We start from the raw sequence: 25,189 nt of genomic DNA, 5'->3' as shown, positions 1-25,189 counted from the left end.
CTATTGTATCTAAGATTGTGCTGTACTATTGGCACAGAATCTTCTGCTAACTAGTCTTTGGCTGAAAAAAAAAAAAAGTCATGTTCCAGGCCCACTTTAGTTGCCTAAACATGGGCATCTAGTGCTGTTTTAGACACCATAAGAACTTGGCCTCTAGCTACTGACTGCCAAGAAGCCCAGGGTTTCTCATAAGTCCTGTGTCATTCCTGCTAGCCCTATAATTGGATTTGGATTTGGATTTGGATTGGTTTTGGATTCTGTAGGACACCTCAAATGGTTCTTGAAGGCTCTTATATTTAGGAAAATATATAAATATATATATAATACATAAATATATAAAATGGTATGTGAAGGCTCTTATATTTAGGTAACTGGATCATTTCCCCAGAAGCACAGTTGTTCTGGGATGAAATGAATCACTTCAGACACATCCTCTCCATTGACTAAAGAGGGAACCTAAACAATTTATTTACATGCCTAGCTTTCAGACAGCTAACCATGGGCAAGAAGAATTACACTCTGAAACAATGTTGGTGCAGCAAAATGGAGGTTGACTCTAGCACATGCCTTCTGTAGCTAGCCTAATCTTGGTCCCACAGGTAAGAATATTAGGGAAGATGACATAGCATGAGGTAAGTGTGTGAAGATAACTATGCTACTGACCTAGAGCTCCTAGAGAGCTCATACTCAGCATGTGCTACAAGCATGTGCTGTGTTACAAGCATGTGGTACAGCTTACTCTGTTGCATCGGAACAGCTACCATTTCCACTATTATTATTACACCAGCTAGCTTGGATAAGGTTAACCAAGGTATGTTAGTAGATAGTACAACCATACCTTCATTTTTATAATTGACCCATTGTATTGGTTTAACTTGCTCTAGTGTAGCACATTTTATTTCATTATCACACACTCATGTTTTTCTCCAGAGAAAATGTGGACGTATTTAACGATCCATGATTATCTTCCAACATTTTTTTGCATTTGTTTTTTATTATACTGATTTGCTTTCCCAGTCCATTCAGCTTTTCTCTGGTTCATTCCCTACTAAAACAGTCTAAAACTTTCTACCATAATACTCTCAAAGCATAGATACTCAAAAAGGTTTTACTACAAGAGTCACAGAAATTACTCTACCAATACAACAATTGAACACTGAAGTATTTGGGATGATTATTGAGGAATTCTGTAGCAATTTTAAATAAGAGTGGTTGGTTTGTTTTCAGTGTATTATGTCCTTCTTTTATTGCCACAATAACATCTGCAAACAATAATCCTTCTATTTTGTCCTCTGAGTGTTCAGTTATGGTTCATGAAAAGCTGCCATTTTATTTCTCTTTTCCCACTGCTCCCATCTTATAAACTGCTGCGTTATTTAGATTGACTTTTCTCTGCCTTGTTTTCACACGCGCACCCCTGTAGTATAAGCAAGAGCAGTTTCTCTAAAAACATTGATTCCTCTTGCACAAATGTTAAGTGTTATAACAGGATTTTAGTCAGAACCCTTCAATGTCATATTCATAAGATTCATATGACCTATTTTAATTTACAAAAAGACTCACCATGTTAGTAGACTCACAGCCTCTGTAGTAGGGCATAAAGCGATCAAGAGGATATGCTGCAGTGTGGGTTATGCCACAAAAGCTGACAATGGTATGGGCACGTGAGCTGGATTACATTCTTTCTCAGGCAGAATTGCTCATTTCTACTTGAAAATTATTCCTTAATGATGATAAACAAGTGGAAACTTTATAGTTAGGGTATGTTTACACTGTGCATAGAGATGTTACAACATGTGTAAAAAAAGAAAGGTATTAGTGCAGAGGCATAGAAAGCCTATGGCCTCGTGCTGTTGTTTGTCAGAAGTTACGCTCAAATTAGGTCTCAAATAATAAGCTGAAACCAAAAGCAGATCGGAAACTACAGGCATGGGGACAAACTAAAATGAAGTTAGTCTGAGGCATTCCCTTTTGAATTGCTATTATTTATTTAGCAAATTCTGAACAAATTGCAAACTATCATCAATGGGAAAATATGTGATTGACTGTCAGAAATACAGCTGCTTTGATGGAAACTCTGACTTAACCTAGTAAAATAATTCATTTACAGAAGCCAGATTTTTCAGCTGATGCATACCTTCATTGTTGTTGAAGGTCATTTTCTTCCTTATAGTCACCAAAATAATTTTTCTGGTTTAGGTATGTTAGGGAAGAAAAACAAGCAAACAAAGCAGAACAAATCAAAAACAAACAAACAAACAAACAAACAAACAAAACAAACAAACAAAAAAAAAGAGCCCATAGTTTCAAAATGTTATTAACTTTTAAGCCATTGTCAGCAGTACAACAGATAGATAATGTTCAGGTACTGAAAGCAAACAGCCATCAGAGTGTTGTCCTGTGTCTTTTGAGAAGTCGCAGCCTTGCTCATCTAGCTCAGCAACACATACTGCCGCTGTACTCTCTGTTGCAGTGAGACCAGCTAGGCTTAGAGTATGTTTAATTAGGAAACTTAGAGAAGAACTTCACCATGGCAAAGTAAAAGGAGCTGCTGAAAAAGATTAAGATTAAAAGTGAAATACATATGAAATTAAATTGAGTTTCAACCTTTATTCATAATAATTCTTCTGTTATTCAAAGATGGCTTCAATCAGAAAACAATAAATGTATTTGTATTTCATGGACTTAAATATGCATAGTAGTATAAAATAGAATAAAATAATAGAACAAAATAGAAGAAGGGAAGGGAAGGGAAGGGAAGGGAAGGGAAGGGAAGGGAAGGGAAGGGAAGGGAAGGGAAGGGAAGGGAAGGGAAGGGAAGGGAAGGGAAGGGAAGGGAAGGGAAGGGAAGGGAAGGGAAGGGAAGGGAAGGGAAGGGAAGGGAAGGGAAGGGAAGGGAAGGGAAGGGAAGGGAAGGGAAGGGAAGGGAAGGGAAGGGAAGGGAAGGGAAGGGAAGGGAAGGGAAGGGAAGGGAAGGGAAGGGAAGGGAAGGGAAGGGAAGGGAAGGGAAGGGAAGGGAAAAGGTTGTTTTTCTTCAGGAAGCCCTGAGACTTTTGTACATCAATCCCTTATCGTCATATTACTCCAGAGATGGAATCACCACAACTGGACTTGATGGAGAAACTTTTTAGTTGCCACAATGTACTGAAGCATACTGAAGTGTACTTCCAAAATATTCTTATTTAAAATCTTCAGTAGAGTGCAATGTGAAATACAGACCTGAGTTAAGTAAGTACATATATTCTGAAATGAATGGTCTACCATGTTTTCTTTGTCTTGACTCCAGTCTTACTCTAGCAGCTCAGTTCAACTGCAAACATATCGATACCCCAAATTTAGGCTGATTTTGCAGACCAACAAATTTGGTACAGGCTGCAATAAATTAACTTCAACAAGGAGAAGAAGAAAGATAAAGAAGATTTCTTCCCCCGTATGACTTCCTTCCTATCTGTTGGAAAGAAACTAAGAGATTTCCTGTGATTGTCATTGAAACTTTGTCCATTCTCAGTACCAATCTGAGAGGTTCATACCTGTGGAATCTACTGAAATTAGTCATCCTTTCTCTGGGAGAGAGAGATTTGTTTTCCAGAAATGTTACCATATTATTTAGCTAATATCTAATCACAACCCCTGTTTTCAAATGCGTTTGGAACCTCTTGGCCAATTTCAATTGATTTAAACAAGGCATGCAGGTCTCACAATTCCAACAAACTAAAAGCAGGGTTAGGGAGAAAGACACAAATTAGTGTATCCACTGAGGAAATGCAGGCAGAATCAATTCCATTTGGCTACAGCTTCATGACCAGAGACTGTACACATTTGCCAGCAACTAGACCACATATGAATAACTCCATGTACTGTATTTGACCAAGTACCCTTTGGACAAAAAACATTTCATAGGAAACTGGACTTCATTAACTCTGCTGTTCGCAGACCAACTTGTAGTTATAAAGTGGAAGACAAAATGCAGAGAATAGGAAAAAATAACCAAAAAGAAAAATCATTATATACTCTGACTTAAGAACAATGGTCAAGTTATTAATTTAAAACAGGTGTTCAGTTCTCAACACTTTGTACATAGATAAAGAAGGAAAAGGGAAATTTGTACTTGAAAATTAGTAGGCCTATATCCTGACATGTTGTTTCAGATGTGCACTTGAAGATTTGGATGGTAATCTACTGGATCCGCAGTATTCTAGAAATGTCATAAAAACATCCTCTTCTTGTTATATTTCAAATACTCTCAATTTCTTGTTGCAGATGAAATACAGAATTGCAGAGTTTTGAACGCCAAAAAACGAACCATTGGAAGGGTTCAATTAACCACATTTAAACTCTTTCAAAATTTTATTTATTTTCATTGACACATTTTGGGTTTTCAAATGTCCTAGCTTACAGAATCCAATTTTCCTTGAAAGCAGGAAACTCAGATATGAACCTAATGCAGCCTAGGTACCATAGACCTGCTTTGGAAGTACTGTTTTACTGAGTTCAGAGTAACTGGGGACTGGACCCAGTGTTTTTCCACAACTAATTCAAACTAAATATCAGGGATCTCCCTCACGTTCAGGCAACAGATTTTTTAGCAGATAAATTATTAATTTTAGGAGGACAACTCAAGTCTAATGGGACTGTTGAAGCCAGTAAGTGATTTTCTGAGTCCAATGGGCTAGGACCCAAGCACACATTCTCTCCCTCTCAGGCAGAAGGACTGTGAGAAGCTGCCTCAGCAACTTTAAAATTTGTTCTGAGTGGGAAACAAGGAATGCAAGGAGGCCTCCAAAGCAGAAAGGGAACCAAAATTCTCAGGCTGCACCATCTCTTCTCTCAGAGGACTTCACTCCAGACTCTTGCCAGTACAGATCTATTTGGAAGTATGTTTTGCCATATCACTTTCTTGCTTTCTTAAGGAAAGCTGAATACAAAAATGTAAGTATAGTCCTCTGACAGCAGGCACATAAGTGGGGCAAATTACACAATTCTTCGTTTTGTGTGAACTCCTGTAGTCATTTCATCCACACATATATTGTTATCTGTTAATATATTTTTGTTAGGTATCTTGGGGCTGACTTTCAGCTTCTCTGTGGGAATCTCTTAGACAATACATTTCATGTAGTACATCTAAGAAGAAAAGTTGATGGTGACTTTGAACTTTAGTTATTCAGCTTGGGAATACACCTGACCCACAAAGCTGTGTTTTACATTCAGCCCCTGAACTACGGGATCTATGGGATTATTTACAAGTTTGAAATTAAGCATATGCTTCCACACATTGTTGGATCAGAAAGTTACGGCTAATTTGAGCCAAGATTCACATTTGTTCTATTAAGGAAAGAGGGACAAACTGCAAACCTTACATCTGGAATCTGATTTGAGCGTCCCTCACATTCAGGAAAGAAGGATGGGATTTGACTAAATCCTTTCTCTGATTCTCTATTAGAGGAACACATTGTCTATTTAAGGAAATATTATTTTCCCAGCTTATATTACTGCCATTAGTAGAATTTAAGTCTACTATGTTTATGGAAATTTTATGCTTAATAAACTACTGTCAGTAAAGTGAACAGATAGTCAGAGTTTGGATTAGTGATGAAAACTTTGAAAAGAAATATGTCTTTTCTATCAGAGATGTACAGGTGTGTAGTTGTGAAGCAGAACCTTTATTTTCTTTTCTTTCATTTAGAAGTGTCTAACTAGATGAACCTCTTCTGTTTTTAAACAGCCTTTAGACAAAACATTTCAGGGAAAATATTAACTAAGGTGGTGAGAAACAAATATCATTGAGTGTTATGAATAAATACAGTGTTATGAAAGTATTACTGAAAGTAATTTAGTAACTTTCTCATCTTTTCTTTCTTTCCATTCTCTCCCCTTCTTCCTTTTCAATAATGTTGTGTGTACCTCATCTTTCTTAGTGGATTATTGATTAAGTCAGTATATAGTGGTAGTGGGATGAATTATCACACTGAGATAGCAATTTAAGAAAATGAATTGTGTTTTTTGTTTGTTTCTTTGTTTGTTTTATGCATTCCATGTTTGTTTGTGTGTTTGTTTGTTTTTAAAGGAAAATGCAAGGAAAAGAGGAAGTCTTAGACAGAATAGCCCAGAATAAAGATGCCTGCTTCTAGCTCTGTAACTGGAACATTCAGTTAGTTTATGATGATAATCCTGTCATATGGCTACATTTAGTTCCAGAAATTTTTTGCTATGTTTTTGAGGCCTTTTTTTTTAGCTGCTTCTGACCTCTGAAAACCAAGAATTTCATTGGGCCTGTAAGTCTATGTGTTCTGGCCTGAGAATTAGCCCCTTCTATCTTTTGATTGGAGCTAGCAATAGATGTTTAAGTTAAATGTGAACTAACAGTTGAAATTAAAATGAAGATTGAGTAAATTGTCTGGGGTAAAGGAAAAAGGAATAAAGCTCCGCAAGTTGATCAACTGATGCCAGGGAAATGCATGTAAAGGATGGAGAAAAATCATGATAGAACAAAGAATGTAAGGCAGCAACAACAGCAGTGACAGTGTAATAGAGAGGTTAGTGTCTTAGGATTTCTCAGTGTTAAATACCAAATGCAACACACACAGAAAACCTTCTGCATTCCGGCACAGATCTGGAGCAGGAAAGGAAAAAGAAAACAAATTACAATATTACAGTAATACTTGCCCAGTAATTAATATATGCTTTTTTGTTTGTTTGTTTTTCTTTTTTCCCCCAGTGTGTCCAGAGCACTCAGTACTATTAAGAACTGCACCTTTACAACAAAGACTGCTGGGATTTTTCTGTAATTGACCAGAGCCAATCATCATAATACTAATCTTTGAACAGCGTTAAGCAGGAAATGATATAAATAAAAATGTAATCAAGAAATGGCTGAATATTAAGAAATATATGTGAATGTAAAATATGCTCGAGTGAGTGCCCCCTTCATCAATAGAAATAGATGGTCTTACACTTACAAATGAGAGCTGAAGGCACCTGACTGTCAGAATGAATAGATTCTGTAGAGATCTGGGAGGATCATTGTGATTTCTCACATGCTTATACTCAGAAGGTCCATATTTTAATTTCTGGAGTAAAAGTTATCTGCTTGTTGAGGAATAAATAAGACAATAAGTGCCCTGAAGAACACCCTTTTCACAAGGCTTATACATGAAGGAACTATGATTCATGCCGTACAAAACCTCATCCAAACCTTTCTGCTATATTTTTATTCTGCTTGATGCAGACCTGCTTTTTGGTGCTCTAAGTTTAGGGCTCCAATTATCACAAAATACCAAATATCAACACAAAATGCCTGGGTGCACAGCCTGGCTCCTCAAAAATTACAACTTAAGCTGTGATCTCACAAGAAACTGAATAAGTCTAGTTGATCGTTGCAGATGAAGGGGCTTGTCTTATTCTTTCCTGATCTGTTTCCTCAATCTCCCTGCCTTTGACGTTCTTTCATTTCATCTCCCTGCCTTCTTGGTACATACCTCTCATAAGATACATCCCTGAGCAAATTCAACATCACTAAGTTAACAGAAAACCATCCACTTTTTTTTATAAGAGTATTTCTTTTGTAATGCTAGCGATCTAAAACTGCTTATGGTAGGATGTCATGGGTGCTTGTCAGATTCCAATACTCTCTGACTAGGTTCTGTTAGATATTCCACATGAAGAGCATTTTATGTTTAATTCTGAATTTACTCATTTTCTGATACTTGATGCTACATGGGATTTTGATTTAGTAGGGTGATGCAGCAATGTAGTGAAATCACAATAGAAACACAATAAAGCAATTGCAGCACAGTTAGATCATGGTACAAACATGATTCCCATTTACAGTCCCTGTATGCTCAGTCATGACACTGAGCACCCTAGTCTCTTGGAAAGAATGCATGGAATACCTGTGTTCTCTGAGCCTTCTTCTGTTACAGGGATTTGTTGGACAGTCACAGTGTTGCAGCTGGTGCACAATAAACACAGGGACCTTAGAGCAGGAAGCAAGGAAGGGAATGGAAGGGGTGGGGAAGTATGAGCTGCTGAGTCAATTTATCTGGCCTCGTGAAACTGCAGCCCTGGTTTAAATCACCATCCTTGTGGACTAAATAACATCTAACCAATATTGAGAGGCATACAGAAATTTAACCACACATGAATTTTACATTCTCTATTCTCTTGCATCTCTACTGTGGTCCAACATCTGTATTTTTCCTACTGTACCATCATCATCAATTTCTGGAAACATAATCTTCAAAATCAGTTTCTCTTGGACAAGGAGGATGGAAATAAAAAAGTCTTATTGCCTGTTACTGATCTCTGCTGTTCACATCAGTCAGAGATATTCCTAAGTCTGACTTTCTGGATGTATCCTCACGGAAGATTTCAGAACTGCATAGCAAACCCCATGCTAGTGCTAAGGAGACTAGTTTAGTTTCAAAATTAGCCTAGTTTTATCAGGAGGCATCTGTGAAAGACCTAATTTACTCTGCTTTTCAGGTCAGTCTTCTGTAGAGACCTGAATCCACAGCCTCAGCAGCACTGCCAGTTGTGGCCAGTCCACAATTTTACAAAGCACAAACACATAATCAGGCTGGCTCTGACAGAATTTTTCCATGTTTTCCATCTTCAAAGCAAGACCACTAATACCAGTCTGCAGCAGCAGTTTTAAAGAAACTATGAAGTTTTTTTGTTAGTTACGGAAATGATATTTTAAAACAAGAAACTGTTGGCTCAGTTTATGCTCACAAGGACAATTGGAATGGCAGCCCAGAGTCCAAATTCACTGCTTTATAAACCAGGAAAAAAAACTTTACAGATGGCTGCAGCCAGAGCTTCATTTACTACTGGCTTCTGACAAACATTTTCAACTCTTCCCATTTCTATATCATACATTTCTTTCCTCAGAAAAAAAAGAGAAAAGTAAAACTTGGCAAACCATCAGCATGCATGTACCCCCTTTCACCTATCACAGCTACCTGCAAGAGCTAACTGACAATACTTGTAAAAAAAAGTAATGTGTTAACTTTTTGGTTTGAAATATTTTCACATAGTGCTGAATATAGCCTATCAGAAAAAAAGTCCTATATGTCTTAATAGATTGAGCTCAGAGTATTTTAGAAAGAAGCTGTTATTATGTTCATTAAAATAAAGATGAAATGAAATTTACAGTTTAAAAACAGTTTGCAATGTGTCACCCAGTCAAGCAGTAGAGAAATGTTTTGGACACCTCCCTCTGCTAAGAGACAGGTACCTTCACTAGTTTGAACACTCCTTGGCACTGCTTGTTGACTTTTGCCATTCTATAAAACAATATGTAGGAAAACAAAAATGGAAGCATAGTGATTTACTATAGAAAGTTCAGTGGAAGTTTCACCAAAATGTAAGCAAACCACTTTGTAAGTCTAGACCTAGACAGTGTAGTAAAATTCCACAAATCTAGGTGTCTGGTACCATAGGAGACCTGTGCACTTCTGGACTAATATCTGAATGCTATGCATCTTGGGGGCATCTGAAACACACATATTTAAATAACTGAATTGAGACAATGATGTTCGCCTTTTTATTTCAGGGATTCTGTGAAAGAAAGGGGACATAAAACACATAAAACATTCTGTGAAAGGAAGGGGACATAAAAAATCTCATGTCGATTTTTAAATACAGTCCACAACTTTTTTCTGCAACATGTACTTTGTATAGACAACATTTGCCAAGAATTACCTCTTCTGAGAAAAGACAATAACTGTCATAACTAATACAGCTCTAGGCAAATTCTGACTTTACAATGAGATCCACTGTAACAGCACTGCCTTCAGGGCTTTATTTCTTTGGTTGTTGTTGTTGTTTTAATTATTAAGTATATTTTATACAATACTGGGAGAAAAATCAAGTTAGGAAATGCCAGTGTGTGGGTTGCCCATGCAATCTTAAATCATCTTCTTCGTTTTACAATGAAGGCTTTAATTACATGACCATGGAATATTTATGTCACAAATCCTTTGCTTCATTGAAGAAAGATGACATATAACAAATAAGCAAGGCACGGTTCTTCTCATCTTTTCAAGAAACTAGCTTATATGTTTTCTGAAAAATGTTGGACTAGACTTGCTCTGGCACACCTAACTTCAGTCATACTGAGCATGATTCATTCAAAAGATGTACCACAGTAGAAGATTGTTAAGAACTTGAATTCTTTATCTCCTGCCTCTGGCTCTTCAATTTGAATCTGATCATTGTTTTCTTCTTTATTTATTTTATTATCAGTGTGGTGGTTCCGCTTGAGTGGGCAGCCAAGCTTCACCACAGCCGCTCTCTCACTCCCCCTCCTCAAAGAGGAATGGGAAGAAAATACGATGAAAAGGGCTCAAAGGTTGAGATAAGGACAAGATTACACAGTAGTTATTGTAATGGGCAAAACAGTCTCAGCATAGGGAGAGAGTAAGATTTATTGCTTATTACTAACAAGCTAGAGAAGTGAGAAACAAATGAAAGAAACCAAAAGCACCTTCCCCCCCCATCCACCCTCTTCCACCTCCTTCCCCTGAGTGGTACAGGGGAATGAGGGAATGGGGGTTATGGTCAGTCTGCAGCGTTTCTTCTCTGCCTCTCCTCAGTCACTCTCGTCCCCTGTGCTGTGGGGACCCACCCACGGGATGCAGTCCTTGATGAACTGATCCGGTGTGGGCTTCCCACAGGCAGCAGCTCTTCCTGAACTGCTCCAGATATGGGTCCGTACCACAGGGTCCATCCCTCAGGAGGAAACTGCTCCAACCTGGCTCCCCCACGGGCAGCAGCTCCTGCCAGGTCACCTGCTCCTTCATGGTCTCCTCTCCACGGGCTACAAGTCCGGCCCAGAATCTGCTCTGGCAGGGTCTTCCACAGGTGGCAGCCTCCATAGGTGCAGGTCCACCTGCTCCACCGTGGTCTCCTCCACAGGCTGCAGCGTGGAACCCTGCTCCACCGTGGTACTCCATGGGCTGCAGGGGGACATCCTGCTTCACCATGGTCCTCACCACAGGCCGCAGGGGACTTCTGCTCCGGCACTTGGAGCACCTGTGCCCCTCCTTCTTCACTGACCTTGGTGCCTGCAAGGCTGTTCCTCACTCTTCTCACTCTCCCAGCTGCTGTGTGGCGCAGCGTTTTTTTCCCTGTCTTAAATATGCTCTCAGAGAGGTGCAAAACAACATCGCTTGTTGGCTCGGCTCTGGTCAGCAGTGGGGCCCTTACCAAACATGGGGCAGCTTCTAGATCCTTCTCACAGAAACCACCCCTATGGCCCCTTGCTACCAAAACCTTGCCACATAAACCCACTACAATCAGTAAACAAACAAACAAAGAAACAAAGAGCAATAAAATCTCTGCCAAAATTATGCAAGAGTGGAGTGTCATTGAATAATTGTGTTAAGCCAATAGCTTAAAAACACATTTTTTAAAGTGTCTGCCTAATGAGGTTTGTAAATTGATCTGCTTTAATGACAAATAAAGCCCAAAAAGCCCTTTTATGTGACTCTGGTGTTACTGTGCAACCTCTTCACACATAGCAATATAATTTTAATTACAATTGCTTTTCTTACAAGTGAGATAACTAGATTTCTGTTGAACGTAGTTCTTTTAGGTCATTAAACTATATCTTAACATTAGGAATATATGTGCATTATCTCCTTGTGCATCTTTACCATCCCATCTTTACTCACTAGTTATTTTTGTTGTGTATAGAGACTATAAAGCTTAGTAAGGCAGATACCATCCTTCTGTCTTATATTTAAGACAAGCTTATCTAAATTAGCTTAAAGGAACCAGTACTTGTTTTGTGAGGCACCATCATAGATAAGAGAAAACCTCCCTCACCATAACTCAACAGCAACTAATTCAAAATACAACTAATTCACAATAAATAAACAAATAAATAAATAAATCTTCAAAAATACTTGAGCAGGGGGCATCATTCTTTCACTTTTCTCTGAGTCTGAAGCTGACTGTTCTGTCCAATGAAGCCTTCAAGAGGAATTGTCCACAAAAAACATGTTGTTTTCTAGTGGAATACATCACCTGTTGCTTCTGCTTATACTATAAAAAGCAAATTATTCTGTACATCAGAAAGTCTTAAGAATCATAAAAACTATAAAAAAAATTGTTACTAAAGGGCTAGTGTATAAGTGGCAACCACAGCTACAAGAACTGGAAAAGGAATTCATATAAAGGGTTTGTATTCATCTCTTCTAGATAAAAGCAGATGTTTCAACATATTGAAACTGATGGAATTTTGTTTGTACAAAGCATAAAAAGCCCTTTGTTGTGATACTCCTAGTTCTGACATAGGAAGTGCTGCTTATTTACTGTGACCAAAGTCTTCTGAAACTGTGAGAGATTCACTTCTCCACTTAGATGTGCTTAATTTACTCTCAGTTCACTCTTTGTCTGAAAGAAATTGAGCATCCATCCAGAAAAACTGTTTCTGTTGTGTGAAGTAAAACTAAACTGAATTTATAATAGGAGGTGTTCTGCATCAGTTGTCCAGTTAAAGATGAACCAAAGTGAACTCTTTGCCAAGACCTGAGTTGAAGGCATTGCATCCCCCATAGAACTGTTGATGGTGTTTCAGGCAACCATGCAGGGTGGGAAGGTATATCCTTTGTTCTTCCTCAGGATGTGCATCTATGTCTAGTGGTGCTATTTTCACATGTATGGGCATAATTGGAGTACAAGTTCATGGTCCTTCCTGCCTTAAAAAGGCTCAAATATAGCTCCTGAACTATTTTGTCTGCATGAAATAGACACATATGTATTATAAGTACCAGCAGTGCTGTGGAGGGACTTAAGTCATTGGCAGAGGTAAGCAGTTTCTAGTTACTGGTTGTAGAGCACTAGAGCTCTTATCTATTTTCACATCTAGGAAAAACAAATGTTACAGATTTCTCTTGCCTTCTTTCTCTTCAAACATTCTCATGCCACCACATAAACTGAGGGGTTTTTTGAAATCTGTTAGAATTTGTCCAGAGGAAATAAAGCAGTGTCCTTGTTTTGACTGAGATAGAGTTATACCTAGAGTTGGTATGGGTCTGATTTTTGGATTTAGAATGAAAATAATGCCGATAACACACCAAAATTTCAGTTACTGAGCAGTGCTTACACTAAGCCAAGGACTTTAGGCTTCTCCTACCGCCCCTCTAGCAAGAAGGCTGGGGATACACAAGAAGCTGGAATGGTACCCAGCTGGCACAGCTGACTGAAACCGGCCAATGGAGTATTCCATAGCATGTGGTGTCATGCTGAACAATAAAACTTGGGAGAATTGGCTAGAGCAGTCAGCACGGCAGCTTCTTGTGGACTGGCTCAGCATTGCGTGACTGGTGGTGATCAATTGAATTGTGCATCATTTATTTATTTATTTATTTCTCTCTTGGTTTTGTTGTTGTTCTTGTTTGTTTGTTCTTTTTATTTTCCCTTTCTTGATTCTCTCCTCCATCCCACTGGGGGCAATGAGCAAATGTCTGTGGGGTGCTTAGCTACCTGACAGGTTAAACCACAACAGCCAGAAAAGCAAGACATGAATAAGCCATCATACGACATCATTAGACAGAGTATTTCTCAGGAAAACAGCAAATGCTGTAGGTTCTATACTCACAAAATGATTTTTTCCCCCTTGTGAACTGAAGTTTTTGCCTGGTAATGCTGAGAATCATTTCTACATTCTCTGTGACATGTTGCTCTAGGTTTGCAGTAGCATTAGATCCAACTTTCTCGTCAGAAATCTGTATATTCTTCTAGTGTATTCTCAAAATCTATTCAGAAGTGTTGATCTGGACTATTTTCCCTGCCTTCTACTTGGTATTTACTTTTCAGTCCACTTTTCCAGTAGGCAGTGACCTCCTTTCCTCAAGTATTTTTGGAGTTGAATGCAGAGCCTGGGGTGGGGAAATGATGGTGCCTGTATCCTTCTCTTAAGGAGGATGATCAGAAAAGATCAACTGATTTGTACATTTATCTTGTTGGTTCATTCTAATGGTGAAGAGGAGAGCTGTCATGATGTTTTCACCTTCCTGCCTGTCTCTAAGAAAGCATGTAGGTATCTATTGGTCTGAGGCTGGTTTGAACAAAGCTTATGTGTAAAAATACACTTTAAAGTTTGTCTTTTGCTCATTGCACTTGATCCATATGACTCAGCACCTACACTTTATTGATTCGGTACACTAAATAATTTGGTTTCAGATGCTCTCCCTAATGTTGGTGAGAGCCACTAGAAGACCTTTATGCCATAAGTCCCCGAAGGGAATGAGCGCTATGAGCTAAACCAGAGATGAGATGAATAATTTATGAGCAGCTGTGAGCTGAAAATGCCCATTCACAGAAGCTGTCCTGCTGTTCCCCATTAACTTCACATGGAAACATGTCTCTTCTTCTTGAATCTCTTTTGCATATTGTTCTTCTACTCACTTAGACAAGTTAAAGCATCTTCTAGGAATCTCACACTTGATTATTAATTTTCACAGATGTTTAAATTGAAAAACCTTGGTCTTGCAAAAAAAAATTTTTCACACTTTATTTCACAGTTATTAAAAGTGTAATAGATGCACATCCTGAGGAAGAACAAAAGTGTATTTAACCTATCTCATTGCTTCAAGATAATTAGACATTTTAAGCGTTTCTTCCATTACTTCCATTGGTCAAGAAGTAATTACACAGGTCCTAATTCCCTCCTCTGTGTCAAAAATAAATAATGAATTTGTTTCTACGCATTCAATTTACTTATTGATTTTTGACAGTGTCTATGATTATATATATATATATATATATATATAAATCATCTTGCATTGTGAAACAATACAATAGGGTCTTTAATCTTCACTTGATATCAAACCATTTTTCAAAGCCATTGCCTGACATTTTCTCTCTCCCCTATGAGCAGTATTTCCTGAAAACTTGTTCTCTCACAAGAAAAAAAAAATACATATTGAGATTGCATTTTAAATACCCAATACACTTTTCAGCATGCATCTTAATGATCTGCAATATGTCCAAGAAGTACTTAACAGTCCAGGAGACTCCTCACTGAATTAGCTGAGTTAAGCACACTAGGGAAAACACATGTATTTCTGCTTATCATGCAAGATTTGCTGGACAAATTACATTATAAAATTAATGTTAAAAATTAATATGGAGTCAGATCAGTTCATACAAGGCGATGATCTCTGAGCTTTTTTTTTTTATGGTTTTGATCTTGATCATGCTATTGCAGACACAAAAATCTTTTTTTTTTTTTTTTTTGCACATTTGTATTTACCTTGAGCTGATTATCAGATCAGAATTAGAACCTAATTATGCAGTGATGCAATATATTGCAATAGCTATAAATTACCAAGAAAACTGAGGTTGCATGAATCTAAAGACCAATGCACATGGACCTGTTATCAGAGTACCCAGGTTACCCAGGCCCTTCATAAGTCAGACAAGTCCAACTAAGAGCAGTGTCTCCATGCAGTGTAAGCAGTTCCAAGCATACTTGTTCTGTCTTTTGTTCTTTTCTAGTTTCTTGTTCTTTTGCAAGAAGTCTACCAACCTGTGGGAATATTAGTGGCAAAATCTTGCTAACTTGATGTTGAATTTGAAGTTTATGTGGGAATCCATGGCTACACCAACCCCCCAAATATAATATTTCTGAAGACACAAGGAAATGATATAGACTTCATTTTTGGCTCTTGCTCGATTAAAAATGGAAAAGTCTACAAATTGTTCTTTTGCAGCAAATCTGTTTTGGCTGTCAAAATACAAGAGCGAAAACATTCTTGCCCTGAGGAGAACACATGACAATATGAGTACTTCCATCCAAAATTTCCCCATTAATACAATGTGGAACTGTAATCCTGATGTGTAAGTGCTGATATTCAGAAATACTGCTCCTTCATGTACTCAAAAGTAAATTTCTGCACTCCCACAGCTTGCTTCTCTCTTCCTTTCTCTTCCCACCCTTCTCACAGCATGAAGGCAGCTCTGGAGGGTGCCTCACTGTCAACTTCTAAGAGCAATCTCAAACAACAAGCCAAAACATATCACTACATCTGCCATAGATTTTTTAATTATTATTATTTTAATAATAGCTTATGGCATATTTGTGTCTCCCCTCAGAGGCTCTTTTGCTGTGTATACCATATTGCTCAGTCAAGTCATAACTGTGTTTAAGGATGACAGAACACCCATCTTGTCCACTCAATTGATGAAAAGCAATGCACTGTTTTTTTAACAAACCTCTCTAAGTGCTTGAACTCACCTTCAGTTAACCAATATTGTCTGGTAGAGGAGAAAAGGCTATTTTTTGATCTCTTAACTTGAAACAAAGGGAAAAATTATTGCCTTGTGAACAATAATTCTTTATTTTTCTGTGCTGAAGGGACAGTCTCTGTGAAGAATCATCCTTGTCTAAATAAAATGACCTTTATTGATTTAATTTAAAACTCTTTATTGTCTCAGCTAAAGTGAATCAAATGGAATTGCTACAGCTCATGGGAGTTTATCACATCACCAGAGCATCAATTACCTAGACGACTGCATCTTGGAACTACAATAAGAGCATAGTTTCAGAAGCTTTAAAAATAGAAATGGACTTTAGCAGGACCATTGAGAAAAGGCTTTATTCCAGCAGAGAATCTCTAAATGTGTGCACCATTATCTCCCAAGCAGAAAACATCTCTAAAAGATGCAACTGTGGTACATATCTAACCACTGACATCTGTGTTAGCTATTAATTGGGAATATATTTATTTTTTTTTAAGTAGAACATCTTGAGCTTTTACAAATCTGAAGTAGATAAAATTCCCAACACACTGGCCTTCAACATCTGTACTCTCCTGTGGATTATGCCTTATACAATATTCTGGAAGATATGAGCAGAAACACACAGAATTCCTTTATGTATTTCTGGTCCTGTCTGTTGTTTTGTCTTATTTTCTCAAAAGTGTTTATAACATAAAGCAGATCTCAGCAGTATAGGTAAGTAGTGTTCATGGTTCTCTCTGTGAGCTTGATTGTTGATAGGGATAAATAAACTTTAAACTATGTGTCCCTGTATATGTTTTATCTACTTGTGTCAGCTAAGAACAGCCCATTGAAATAAATAACCAACAGCCAGTCTCAACTATTTCTCTTAGATAGATTTTGTCAGATATTTTACTTTGGTCAAATACAAAGTATTTGGCTTCTTAGTCTGACTTTGGGATAGAATTGTATTGGACCCTGAAACATAGAATATTGGACTACATAATAGACTTTTCATACCTTAAGTTCTAAAAGTAACTACATTCAGAAAAAATGCTCAGATAAGGTTTCTTATTTTGGCTTAACAAGTTTCTACTTTGTTTGGAGTATTTTCTCTTTTCATGTTTCTTATTATTTTCTCATGAAAAAAAAAAATAAATAGTGCTGATTCCCCTCATGAATTGTGAATACTGGCATGAAGGAAGACATATTACACCACAAATTTGAGGCTTTATCTTCAGAAGTTGTCTCATTTGGCTCTTCACAATGTATTTTATATGATTAAATAGGATATCAAAACAACAACTTCAGAGTCTCCAGAATTTCAGAACACCAATTCTGACGTAACTGCCATCTAAAATGAAATCTTGACTGTATTCATCTTTAGGAAGTTTTAACCAAGATTTATTTCTTTTGCATCCAGACAAAAAGAATATCAAGGCTATCAAAAGCAGCACTTTGCAGTAAATCATAGTGCTGTTGGAATGGTGTCCTCTGCTCTGCTTGTGGTTTGGAGTTATCTTACTATACTCTTTTGCTTTTGTTTTCAATCCATTGTACTTTCTGCATCAGTGAGTAAGTCTAACTATGCCTCAACATATCAGGTAAGGTATGCCTTCCAAAGGCAACTCGTATAATGGGCTTCATACATAAATCTATTTGTATACATGACATACATGTTTCCTGGTTGCCCTAGACTCCCTGCACAGTACAGAGACAAATTACGTGTTGTTATTTTGGTAGAGGAATGTCTACTATCTAATAGGAAATAGTAAATAGAGATATTAAGATATGTACAAGATTTTTGTTAGAGAAATCTCAATTTTGACACATGGTACTAATTAGTCACCTACTAACCATACCTACCAAAGCCTTTTAACACTCACTGAAAATATGTGAGATTTCTCAGAAAGAGTTTTTGTTCATAAATGAGATCATTCTTTCAGGATAGAAAGTCTGTTATACACTCCACTCAGTAGCTGCCTGGACCTTGATTCAAAGCCTATGAAGTCACCAAGAGGTTTTGCATTGAGTTTAGTGGCTTTGAATGAGGCCCAGGATAAAAATCCAGACAAAAACTTTGACCTTGTGGTTTATGAGCATATGAACATAACTGGGACCCTTCTAGATTAAAGATTTGAAGAAGTCTCTTCTTGTCCTGAAAGACCATGTAGAATGTTCATTTTTTGAAGAAAAATATCTGTGCATTTTCAAATGGGTTTTAGTGAGTTTTGAACAAAAGACATTAAGCTTCAAGTTGCTACTCTCCAGCGTTTTCCTGAGTATGGCACCATCAAATGTGTTTTTTTAACCTATCTCATTGCTCACATTTTGCTGGTCAGTTAATTGTGGTAGGTTTGTTTCTACTCTGGAGATTAGAAATAATTAGAAATAATCTTGAGATCTGGAAAGTTTTAAGGATGGTCCATTAATGCTTCATTACTTTACTTTGCCTTTTTGTGGTCCAATACATTTTATCAACTTTTTGTGTGCTAACTTCATTTTCTGGCCAATTTGAAAACACACTTTCATAAACATTTCACCTTTATTTCTTTCTTTATCAGCACTACATGGGACAAACAACAATGTTAGCGTGACCCAGCCTGACTTCAACAATCAGCAACTGTACAGTAGTAATCTGGAAAATGGTGTTCTTCATAGAGAGAATAAGCTTTACAACAGTAAAGAGGCTTGGGCTTTGCCAGAAATTTGGAACAGCTTTCTGTCCAGCAAAAAGTATTTTTGTAAGGTACCATTCTTCAAACAGAATACTTCAAAGGATATTTGGGTTTCTTTTTCATTTGTCCTGTAAGTAGTTCTTTCCTGAGGCCTTTATTTGATAACACAGTTCAGGATAAACCTAACTTTATATAGAGCATAGATAGTACAAATCCTTTAGAATAATAATAATAATAATAATAATAATAATAATAATAATAATAATAATAATAATAATAATAATAATAATAATAATAATAATAATAATATATTATTTGTTTGTTTTTTGTTTTTTTTGTTTTTTTTTTTCTGCATCAGTGAGTAAGTCTAACTATGCCTCAACATATCAGGTAAGGTATGTCTCCCAAAGACAACTCATATAATGGGCTTCATACATAAATCTATTTGTATACGTGACATACATGTTTCCTGGTATATATATATATATATATACCAGGAAATATATATAATATATATAATATATATTATATATATAAAAAAAATTAAAAAGAGATTTTTATCATGCAAAAAGCTCTGATAATGTTATGTCACAAAGTCTCAAGGAGATCATTTTCTAAAGTTTTCTCTGTAGTGCCATATCTTCTGATATATGCCAGCTCATCAAGACAGCTTAGGTCCTAGTACATTCAAATTTTGATTCTTTTTTCTTCTCCCATTAACTCATGCACCAGTTATCATTATCTTTACTTTTTCCAGTTTCTGCGTTTAGATATGGGCCAGCTAGGAAATGATGGTTCTCTAAGGTGGAAGTGACAGATATAAAAGGCAGCGGTTTTCCAAAATGAAGTAATGATAGCACTAATAAACCAATTGCCTACCTCTAAAGCACAACAGAGGCAAGAAGAATCAAAATTGAAATGATGTAGTGGAAAAAATTTAAGAGAGCTTTTCCATTTCATACAGCATACGTTTCTACTTCAGAAATATGAACCACCTGTACAAGACCCCTCAGGGAAAAGCAGTAGTGCAGATTGTCTGTTAATGTCCTGGACCCCCTCCTGTTTGCAATACAACTCAGGCAATCTTTTTTCCTATGTACGTTTCATGATCTCTTACACTAATTATTTGGAATTCATTTATAATAAATGCCGTATGTCTCCTTGCAGTGCAACACGCACACTGAATGTTCACTGCTTTTGTGTGCAGCTGAATGACTAATACAATAGAATTCCAGGCAGAGAAAGATAAACTTTTGGTTGAGGAGTGTTTATTTAAAAAACAAGGAAATAAGAAAAGCATTATTTGGGCTGGTCTGTGTGGTCAAGTACATTTCCATCAGGGATGCTTTCATTTCCTATTTTTGCTTAGAACAAGAAACAAATATAAAAAATGTTCTTGGGACAATTTAATATATCTCTAGATGAGCAGTGCAATGTTTCTAATGATTTATTTAGAATCAACAGACCTTCTGCCTGCTTACTTATTTGCTACTTATTACTTACTGTATTAATTTGTCTTGGTATTTTAGAAAGACTAATAGTTCATTACCTTTTGGCTGAATTTTGTAATGTCAACACCTAGAGAAACTTCAAGAAAAAGGCTTTTTACAAGTAAGTAATGTATCTACACATCACATATGCCAAAATGCATTAATAGCTGTTAGCTATTATACTAGTTATCCCATGAGAAGAGATGCAACAATGCATCTTCCCAGAGGTCACCTCTTTCCAGAGTCCAAGCAGAATATAAAATACCAGCATATTTATAACATATTTTATATCATGTCATGCTTAACTATTGCGTGATACTGACTTTAGACTATTCTGATTTTTCTGAAACCCTTTTGGCCATTACCTAATTTGGATTTGGACTGTCACCAGTATCAATGAAACTTTGACCTCCACATCTCTGGAAAGAAGTGAGTGCAGAGTCATTTCATATTATTGCTCCATTAATTGTTTCAATCCAATGCTTTTCTCTGTCTAAAATGCCTGCTTAAATTTTGTGCTTCTCTTCATGAGGACAATAGTACTAGGATAGACTTGTAGTTTATTTTTCAGTCCTAGCATAATGCTGTTCTTTTTGAATTTTCAAAGCCATTTCAATGCTATTATTTTATAGCAATAAGAAGTCTCCAATTTGTAATCCATATAACTTTTGTTGAACAAAATAACACAATATGAATTTGGTTAACAGTTCTGCTTTTTGATAAAAGTAGTTAATTGTACAAAATGAAAACCTGTCTAGGTGAGACACAGAATACTCCTGGAAACTGGGCTGAACAGCTCTCTCAGTGGCTGAACACCTCAAAAGCAACATGCTCTTCCAATCCAGCTATATGGCATAGTTCTTTCACGTTGACTTAAATAAGCTGAAAAATGAAACTGCACTGAAGAACACAAGTCTATCTTCAGCACCCTGCATACTCAGCGAGGATCCATAGAGGGAACAAGCAAAATATGTCACAGATATTTCATGCACTGATGAAGACAGTCATCCAGTTGGCTACTCATCCAAGAGTCCACCTGAAATACAGTATGGAATAGAGCAGAACAAGCAGTGAAATTAGATCTGTTATGAAATGAGATCTCTAACAAAATAGTATATACTTTCATCAAAGGAACTGCATGGTCAAATATTGAAGACAATTAAGGGATTCCATGCATGATGGTCAGACTTTGCCTGGTACCAGAGCTTCCCATTCATCCCAGAGAGCTAGAGGCAATGATCTGTGCTTTCTCTTCTTTAAAACCAGTCTTTCTTCTACCAAGAACTTACCATAGTTCTGGTCAAGGTTTCTCCACAGAAGATGTCATCAGACTAATTTGTTTTGGAAGGTGGATTAAGAAAATGAATACTACCCCATTGCCCTTAGATGTTGTCCAATCTGTCTGCTCCAAGATTCCTTAGGTCTGAAGGGACTGCACCACCATCATATCCCCGACAAGTATGTTGTCTTGGACTTTCTGCCGTTTTCCCCTCTAGGGGAGGGTGAAAGGGTCACTGCCACTTGTCTTGCTGCTGATTTCCTTATGTAAAACAACTTCACCTGGGACCAGAGTTTGCAAATGTGACTTCCCTTCTGCCCCTCAAACTGTGGATCTTGAAGTTAGTGCTCCAGTGCTGAAAAGGAAATGTTTTCCTTGCAATTAGGTACTGATTGCACCAAGACCAGGTACTCAAGATATTCTTTTCAGACCAGAGGACTTAAAGCTTATTCTTTATTTTAAAATAAAAAACAGAATTTCTGATGTAATTCCAATACCGGCTGGAAGTGCTAGGAACCCTGGCACACGTCTTCAGTGACTTTCTGTCCATCCAGCATGAATTGCATGAGAACACATCCATCCAGATTGCGTGAGAAATTGTGAATGCTTCTTCCCAAATTGCTTGCATGCAAAATTCTGTTGCTATCACTTCAATTCAGATTTACATCTGAATGAATGTGGAAGTTGAGGATGGAGTGTGCCAATTGCTGCTTTTAGCTCTTAATGCAATAGGACATAATTCATTTCAGTGTTTGACAAACTGGGATTTTTAAAGGAAATTGTTTAGTTCTATATTATTGGAAGTGGCATTTATATACTCTGGATGTTTTCTTGTGGTTCTCTTTTTCTCTATAGTTTAGTTCTTCTGGTACTAATAAGTTTTCCAGAACAGAAATGCCATGAAGTAAAACAGTGATTATATGTTAAAGCAGAGACAATTCTGATACTGAAAACTGATATATATCTCTTCTTACCTTCTTTAATATAAATAGGAAGCAACATACTAGATCAATTTCTTAATTGAATTGAAGTCTTGATCCAATGCGCTCTAATATCAAATACCAAATGGATTTCAGTTCAGACCTTTAACAGTCAAATAATTGGGCAGTATGAAACACAGAGAATTAGTAATTTCTTCTTGTATGATGAAGTTCCTGATGTTGTAATAGTTCTCTTACTACCATCCAGTGGTATTATTGGCACATTTCCATCTTATTGTTCTTATTCCCCCAAGATTTGTTTCACCAGTATTCACTCATTTTTAGGCATTCTTTCCATTGCTTAGTGTATCTGATATTACACCGTGGCACTAAATTAACCTAAGCCTGTGCATTCCTTTTGCCAGGCCAAGGATTGTCTCCATTTCCCAGTGTGCAGCTATGTTTATACCAAGAACACAGTGTTAAACACCTGAGTCCTGCTTTCCTGAGTACTTATGCTCCCCAGCTCCCCACTCCCCTGCCACTCCATATCAAACCCTCTCATTTGCTCCTCTCTCCTTGGACCCTCTCAGGACCTACACCCCACTTAGAGTTCTTGCATGTTCCCACTTCCCAGCCCTCCAGTAGACCATCTACCATTCACAATTGTATTTTGCCTGATTTGTCTTTCTCTTCGACAGTATATTGGAAAAACCAAAGAGAATAGCTAAAACAAGGGCATTGTTTCACTGGTATGTGTTAATAGTTTTCTGAGAGTGGGTCTTTGATTTATAGACAATTAAAGTTGCTCAGTTTACTAACCAGATGCCAGGGGCTCTGTGTGTCACCCTCCTTTTCATCCTGCAGCTTTCTGATTTCCACCCAAACCCCTAGGGTTCTGCCCACTGACATTTAGAATATCCCCTGGAAGTGATTGGATGTGGCATTCAAAAGCTGCCACATTAGGTCCAAACATCTAAAGAGAAATGCCATCCTGATGACTCCAAAGTTTTATAAACAGTCAAAACATGGCATTGCAAGTTCCCCACGCTTACTGTCTCTCAATGATTTCCAGAACAAATGTATTTTGTACACAAGCAAAAGCACGTTTTTTTTTCTAACTTTTCTAATTTTGCAAGCACAGTCTGGACCCTGATATTCATGTCTGATTTTTTTCATTCTCATGCATCAACAGCATTACCAGCAACCCAGCAGATCAAACACAACCCTGATCAGCTTTGAAAAACAAAACAAAAAACGAAAAATTCTTCCTGCTGTGTCTTCTGTCTCCAGGGCTCCCCATTTTCTTAACGGTAATGTCTATTTCAATCGTGAAGCAACCATTACATGGTCTTAAAAATCAATATCAGGAGCTTAAATTAAAGCTAATATATGTATTCCTTTACTTTTAAAATGCATGTGTGTTAGTTTCTCAAACTTTTGTTTACCACTGTGAAAAACAGAATAGAATTTGTATGTTACTACATTCAAATACTTAAGTTGGATCTTTCAGAGCAACAACAAATAGTGTAAGAGGCTTGAGCACAGAAGTTACTATAACTGGTTGCATTAATCTGTCATTCTGTCATTGACAGACTGGGTGAAATAAAACACTTGGCTCACTCTGGTTATAGGTCTGTGATCACTCTAAACTGACATAAGTGGGGGCTGATGCCAAAAGGAGGTGGTCTCAGTCCTGCTACTTTTCTTGTGCTGATCCTACTTTTCAGTGGCTGTCTGATGAACTGGATCAGAGGACTAACTGACTGGTCTTCTGACAGGTTAGTTATTATCTGGATCGGTTCCTGGCCCCAAAAATTATGTGCCTGCATGAATTTTACTAGTACCGACATTCCAGAAAATTATGGAATGTGAAATTGAGGAAAAGATGTTAAATGAGGAAATATTTTTTTTCAACTATTCTTTGGGATATAAACATACCCTTTCCAATCAGTCTTGCTGTATTTTCCATGCCAACTGAAAACTGAACTTGCCCAAAGCAATCAGCTGTGTTTCCAGTCCAGATCCACTGAAAGCTTCCTTAACCACACAACAAGCATCAGGCTCCCATTGCTCTACTGCCATATGGGTAGTGACTAGAGGATGCTGTGCGCCTTTCAGCTTTACCTACCTGCTCATGTTCATGACAGCATGTTCATGTTCATGACAGTATAAGCTACATGTACACCTACAGAGTAGATGAAGATCAGCCAATATTCCACAAGACTTCTCACTGCCAGATTTGCTTATGGCAAATATAGATTTTACATGAATTCCACCATCAAGATGTACATTGACGTGTCATTCTCCTTCAAGATAAATTGATGTGATATGCAACATAAAATACAAAAACACATTTTTACTAAGACTTATTTATAATGTTTGTGAAGAAATTTAATTTTTTATTTTTATTTTTGTAAATATTAGCAAATATTACTGCAATAGCTGACATTTTCTCTAACATGGCCACTCTTCCCCTTCTCCCCCCCCCCTCCCATATGTATATATTTAAAACTTGGCTTGAATCTTCCTAAGTTTAATACCAAGATATTAAACTTCTTGAACAGCAAAGTCACTATTTCTCCCATTAAA

The 25,189-nt window shown here is 37.2% G+C and overlaps 1 long non-coding RNA gene across 2 annotated transcripts; it reads left to right on the top strand.

Annotated features, from left to right (window-relative positions):
* Nucleotides 1-15,263: 15,263 nt before the first annotated feature.
* LOC137854308 (uncharacterized) lies at nt 15,264-24,962 on the top strand. Of its 2 annotated transcripts, XR_011095082.1 has the most exons (4): nt 15,264-16,965; nt 17,654-19,038; nt 20,438-20,519; nt 21,157-24,962. It is a non-coding gene; the product is annotated as an uncharacterized lncRNA (long non-coding RNA). The 2 variants fall into 2 exon arrangements; XR_011095081.1 differs by having other exon boundaries at nt 15,264-19,038.
* Nucleotides 24,963-25,189: the final 227 nt, after the last annotated feature.

This window comes from Anas acuta, chromosome 3 (genome assembly GCF_963932015.1).
Source record: "Anas acuta chromosome 3, bAnaAcu1.1, whole genome shotgun sequence".
In the NCBI taxonomy this organism is placed as follows: domain Eukaryota; kingdom Metazoa; phylum Chordata; class Aves; order Anseriformes; family Anatidae; genus Anas; species Anas acuta.
The sequence above is the reverse complement of the archived record's forward strand: the minus strand, read 5'-3'. Positions and strand labels throughout refer to the sequence as shown.